Source organism: Chrysochloris asiatica, unplaced genomic scaffold (genome assembly GCF_000296735.1).
Source record: "Chrysochloris asiatica unplaced genomic scaffold, ChrAsi1.0 scaffold00224, whole genome shotgun sequence".
NCBI lineage: Eukaryota > Metazoa > Chordata > Mammalia > Afrosoricida > Chrysochloridae > Chrysochloris > Chrysochloris asiatica.
Window position 1 is genome coordinate 77,149 of NW_006408742.1, and position 6,000 is coordinate 83,148.

Consider the following 6,000-nt stretch of genomic DNA (forward strand, 5'->3'; position numbering starts at 1 on the left):
TGAAAGGTTTGCAGTGTGAAGTTTCCCCAGCTGCTCCATGGGACAAAGATGTGGCAGTCTGCTTCTGTAAAAACTGGAGGTGGTGTGCCGTGGAGTTGGTTCCGACCCATAGAGACTCTGCAGATCTTTACGGGAACAGAAAGCCTCATCTGTCTCATGTGGAACAGCTGGTAGCTTCGAACTGCTGACCTTGTGGTTAGCAGCCCAGCTCAATCGACTATACTACCAGAGCTCCACACAAATTAAAGCCTTGGAAACCCTATAGGGTCGTTGTGAATCAGAATTGACCTAATGGCAGTGGACTTGGGGGTTTTTAGCATTTGTTTTTGTGGCTGATAGACAATTAAAGGAGTCTTGGTGTGGCATTGCTGGTTAATGCAAGGACTGCAAGGTCAATTTGGATCACAAGGTCAGTAGTTCAGACCCACCAGCCGCTCCTTAGAAACCCTGTACAGGGCGTCTATGAGTCGGAACAACATACAATTAAAATGATTTTCTGGATTTCTGTGCCAGGGAAGAAGAAATGTGACTGTTCAGTCTGTGGTGGGTCTGGTTAGTACAGGAGTGCGGGGACAGGCGGGTGTGGTCAGCGCAGGAGTGCGGGGACAGGCGGGTGTGGTCAGTGCAGGAGTGCGGGGACAGGTGGGTCTGGTTAGTACAGGAGTGCGGGGACAGGCAAGTCTGGCCATCTCAGCACTGGATGCCTTTGTGGGTGGGGCTCTCATTCATAAGTTTCCTTCCATTCTCAGTTCTCTTCTGAATGGCCCTTGGTTGGTGCTGGAGACCTGGCTAGTGCCCAGTTTCTGGCCACAGTGCACCTTGACTTGAGTCTGTTGGAGATGAGAAGAGAGGAGTTGCAGGGTCTTGGGAGCAGCTACCTGAGTTGTGGCAGGTGGTGATGTTTCCAGCAGGCCCCAGACCAGGTAGGACCTGATTGGGCCTGGAGACCACCAGGCCATTTGCAGGAACGCTGCTGATTCAGTTCAGCAGACCACAAGGAAAAGGGGAATTGGTAAAGCAGGAGCTGAACGTTGAAGCTCTTTCCATTTGTCAGGTTGTCTACCTCCGGAAAACCACATTCATTCATTTTGCGTAAGACCTTGTCTCCACAAGGCAATTTCCTGCAGCCTGGATGCCTCTGGATGCTCTGCTAGCTGTAAGACAAAGGTTCAGGGGACTTCGTTGCCCTGGATTCTGAAGGAGACAAGAGACTAGCACACCAAAAGGATGTAAGGAGAAGAACTAGCATGTATGATTCTTTACAGTAAACCAAGTTCAGCTCTGTTCCCTCATCCAGTGCCCCCACTAGCCCTGTGAGACTAAAGATCAGAACCAACTGAGGAGTTAAAGTGTCTTGCCCAGGGTTAGAAACCCATTTGGGTGGCAGAGCTGAGATTTGAACACAAGTCTGTCTGACTTGGAGCTCTACTTCTTCAAATAGCATTTACTTCTGTCCTCCTAAGGTGTCCTGTATGTGACTTCTTGGGCCAGGCCCAGTGCAGGTTCTGTGGACAACTCAGACTTAGGATGGTGTAGTTCCTGCTCTCCTAGAAACGAAGGAAGGCAGGCGTAGGAGCTGGTCATGGCTCTGCCACTAGCCTCCTGGGTGCCTTTGATGGTGCCACTTTGTCTTGAACTCAGTTTCCTGCCTGTAGGATGCAGAGGTTGCACTAGTAGCAGTAGTAAGCAGTTCCAGCTTGCATTCTGAGGAGTCCTGGGATCTAAGAATTCCCATAAGGGTTTCTGTAGTTCTGGAAGTCAAAGTAAGAGGGGTTTTATTCTTAGGTTACCCCTCTTCCTTGCCCCCATTCCTATCATTTCATCTTGATCTGCTTAATATATCAGGATTCTATTTTAGAGCAGGATCTTTTTGGTTTGTCTCAGGGTTCAGTGACTAAACAAGTTTGAAATGACTGTTAGACAAATCTAGAGGTCCTGACTAGAATCCCTGGGTGGTGCAAATGGCTAACTTGATCACTCAAGTGCTCACTGAAAGGTTGGTAGTTCTCATGCATCCAGAGGTGCCCTGGACTAAAAGCTTGGTGATCTAATTCTGAAGATCAGCCATTGGAAATGCTGTGGAGCACAATTCTACTCTGACACATATGGGGTCACTGTGAGTCAGAGTCGAATCAATGGCAACTGGGTTTTCAGGGACTGAATGTTCAGGATTGGCATTGTGATGTGAGAGGACCCACCAAAGGACAACAGAAGACTGGGGAGGTAGCAGTAGTTAGGGGCACCCAGGATGTCATTCCTCCAGCTTTTTGTTACACCAGCATGTCTACTTTGACCCTTGGACTGTCCCCTGCCTGGTATGTACACAATGGTTGGATTAGATCACCAGCTTCTCTCCACACGTGGTCCTTGGCCCTCTGGAGATGGGGAAGGACTTGCTTTTGTGCCTCAGGTAGACTAAACGCTAAGTCATTTCTTGGGCTCTTTAGACAAACTTATGCCCAAGGTCCACTTCCTAAGAAGGAAGTTATTGCTAGTTCCCTCCTAAAATGTGACAGTCATAATATCAAATGAGCAGCCCTGTAGTGTCCTGTGGCGTCTGAATGTGATCTGCTGAGAAATCTGACCACCACACAACACTTGGCAGCTCTTCAAAGCTCTGACTGGGCCGACCATTTGGAATTCCTGCAATTTTCAGAAGGATACTTTGCTTTCAGGCATCATTAGTGCCGCCTTGAGTTTATCATAGTTTTTATTGCTGCTTTTTTTTTTTTTTAATTATGGAATTGCTTTGTGCTTAGGTTGATGGTTTTGTTCTTGTGTAATTGCTGCATTCCTGCCCTTTTGATTATTTTGTTTCTTTTTCAAAGTTCTTTTTTGTTTTTTTCTCCTAGAAAGTGAGAATGGGGGCCTGAGTGGGTTGGTTACAAGCCCACAGGCCCACCCGGAGGGTTTAGAAAGCTTAGCTGAGTTCTGTCCCCCAGGAACTCCCATCCAGTGTTTGCTGTAAAAATCTAGGTTGTTTCTCTATGTCCAAACCTCTCCTTCCCTGTGTCTTCTGTATCATAAGCATCATCCTTCCTCACTTAAATGACTTTTAAAATATTAAAAAAAATTTCTATTTTAAAAGTAAAATCCACAAAAGAATATCTGAAAAGTACATTAAAAGTAGTAAAAGAAAAACATGGGTTTTCCCTTACTGCTCTGTAAACATCATCACTGTTAATACTCTGATTATCTTCTAGTCTTCTTACCACCCAAGAGGACTGAGTAGAACTGACCCATAGGGTTTGCCAGGTTGCAAATCTTTATAGAAACTGCCACATATTTCTCCTACAAACTGGTTGGTGGATTTGAACTGCCTGTCTTCTGGTTAGCAGGTGAGAGTTTTTACCACTGCACCGCTGAGGCTCCTTCCTCATGTATAAAATTAAAATTCTCTGATTGGTTCTGTCAATAGCTGAAACGAGATCCATGTTATCATTTCTCTGTTCTCTGCTACCTAGACAATTTCTATTGGTTTGAACATGTGATGTGTATCCATATACATACAAGCTATTTTCTGTATTTAAGGTGATTTCATTCTGATAGTTCTCTAAGCATGGAATTACTAGGGGCAAGGTGATCCTTACAGAAACCATATGGGATGGAGGGGTGGTGGTGGTTGTGTGTGTGTGTGTGTGTGTATGTGAGGGGGAGTGCTTTCTCTTTCCTCTGGTATTATCAGCTTACACGTGTGAGGTTCTAGACACTGGCATCTCCCCTCTCAGGTGGCATCAGAAACCCACATAAGCGATTCAGACCCTTAGCAGGTGACCGTTCTCACTGGACAGGAGGAAAAAGCTAGGCACTGAGGGGTTAGGCCCTTTGAGTTCTGGGGCGAGTGGGGCCTACCACCTGCTTTCTGATCCCACAGCTATGTTGGTTCTGATGTCTAGACCTGAATTCCTGCTTCGTTTCCCCTGCACACTCCCTTGAGGCTTACAAACCTTGGCCTCCTCTCTTCTTCTCTCCTTGGCCCCTCACTGCAGCCCTGCACAGCAGGCCTGGCTGGAGTAGGCAGGGGTGGGAGCACCCTGAGTGCTTTGCCCTGGCTCTTCCCCTTGGAACAGCGCTGCCCAGAACCACTTCTGCAGAGTGAGTGCCTCTGGAGGAATGAAGGGCCCCTGCCAAGCAGAACACTCTGGCTTTGATTTTGGGCAGAGCTTGTTTTCCTTTCCCTTGCTTGTTTGCAGTCACGTGTGGTCAGCGAGCTGACCCTGTAGCTCCCACTTGCCCGCCCAGTGCCTTTCCACAATCACACAGCCCCTCGCTTCTGACTCACGTCCACAGGCCTTTTCTCGCCTCCTGTCCATGGGGTCAGGTTTTCACCACTGGGAGCTTCTTATGCAATGAAAAAGAAAACATTTTTGCCCAACTGGAGCTGGAGGGAGTGACAAGCACTTCCCAGGGACAGTCAGTTCCCCTCTTCTGTGTCACATGGCTCCAAGGATTATAAAAACTGCCCTTTATGATGGAGGCTGAGTTCCATATAATGAGTGGCCTGTGGTGTGGTTGAGGTGGGGTTCTCCTTGGGCAGGCAGGGCAGGTACTTTAGGCCAGCCAGTGGCTCCAGTAGACTTCTCTCTAGTCTCATTTACTCCACCGCCCCACCCCCATCCCCAGGCTCATCTTTCCTGCGGTCTGTCCTTTGTCAGTAGACAGCCTTTGCCAGGAGTCTGCTGTCTGCACGACATGGTGCTAGCCACGAGGGGCATCTCTGAGAGGCTCTTCCAGGCTGTTGCTTTCATGGGCCCATGTTAGTGGGGTGGCTGGAGCAGCAGTAAGACACTGTCCACACATCCAGCCATCAGAGAGCAGTGTCATAAAGGCCATGAGAGACAGCCTTCTTGTGTTGAGGGTCTCAGAAGAGGAGGCGTCTCAGGCATTTGACCGGAAGGAGGAAGGCTTCACAGGCGAGTCTTTAAGGGGTGGGTAAAGGAGTAGTGAGTGGCTTAGTAAGAGATGTTGGTGGTTATGTGCTGTGGAGTCAGTTCTGACTCAGCAACCCTGCATAGGGTTTCCAAGGCTGTAAATCTTTATGGGAGCAGAAAGCTTCATCTTTCTCCCATGGAACCGCTGGTAATTTTGAATTTCTAACCATGAGATTAGCAGACTGACTTGTAACGACCACGCTACCAGAGCACAGATAACAGTAAGCTCACTCTACTTTCCCTCTCTACACCAAGGAGCTCTGGTAGCGTAGTGGTTACGAATCGGACTGCTAACCTCAAGGTCGGCAGTTCGAAACTACCAGCTGTTCCGCAGGAGAAAGATGAGGCTTTCTGCTCCTGTAAAGATTTATAAGGTTGCTATGAGTTGGAACCAGCTCCACAGCACATAACCAACCAATCAACCAACCTACTACACTACCAGGGCACACATGTACGATACAGAGAGATACACATGTACAATACAGAGAGAGAGAGAGAGAGCATGTTGTATGCATGGTTATGTACACCAAGAGTGTACACGTACAGAAGATGAGGTATAGTGACTGATGAGACCCGACAGGCATCTCCAGCTTAGTATACACAGCCTCCCATTTTCCATATGAGCCCAAGGGCTGCAGGATTCTTCACAAGAGGCTATGAGAGTAGGCAGAGTTGATAGCCTTCCACCTGAAGTTCCCCTCTGATCTGTGTATGTTGTGGGACCATGGTTACAGTGTGCCCTGTGTGCCCATTGATTCCATTTTCTGAAGAATGAGGAGCACAATTCTACACATTATCATCTAAAAATCCTCACCACTGGACCAATAAACAATGGAGAAAAGATTGAAATTGTCAAGGACTTTATTCTTCTTGGATCAACTATCAACACTCACAGAAGCAGCAGTCAAGAAATCAAACGACATATTGCATTAGGCAAATCTGCTGCACAAGACCTTTTTTAAGTGTTGAAGAGCAAAGTTGTCAGCTTGAGGACTAAGGTGCGCCTGACCCAAGCCATGGTATTGTCAATAACCTCATATGCATGTGAAAGCTGGACAGTGAATAAGGA

General features: G+C 47.6%; 1 protein-coding gene across 1 annotated transcript in view; it reads left to right on the forward strand.

Annotated features, from left to right (window-relative positions):
* Positions 1-6,000, forward strand: part of XXYLT1 (xyloside xylosyltransferase 1) — a 288,436-nt gene that overhangs the window by 46,293 nt on the left and 236,143 nt on the right. The window lies entirely within an intron of this gene.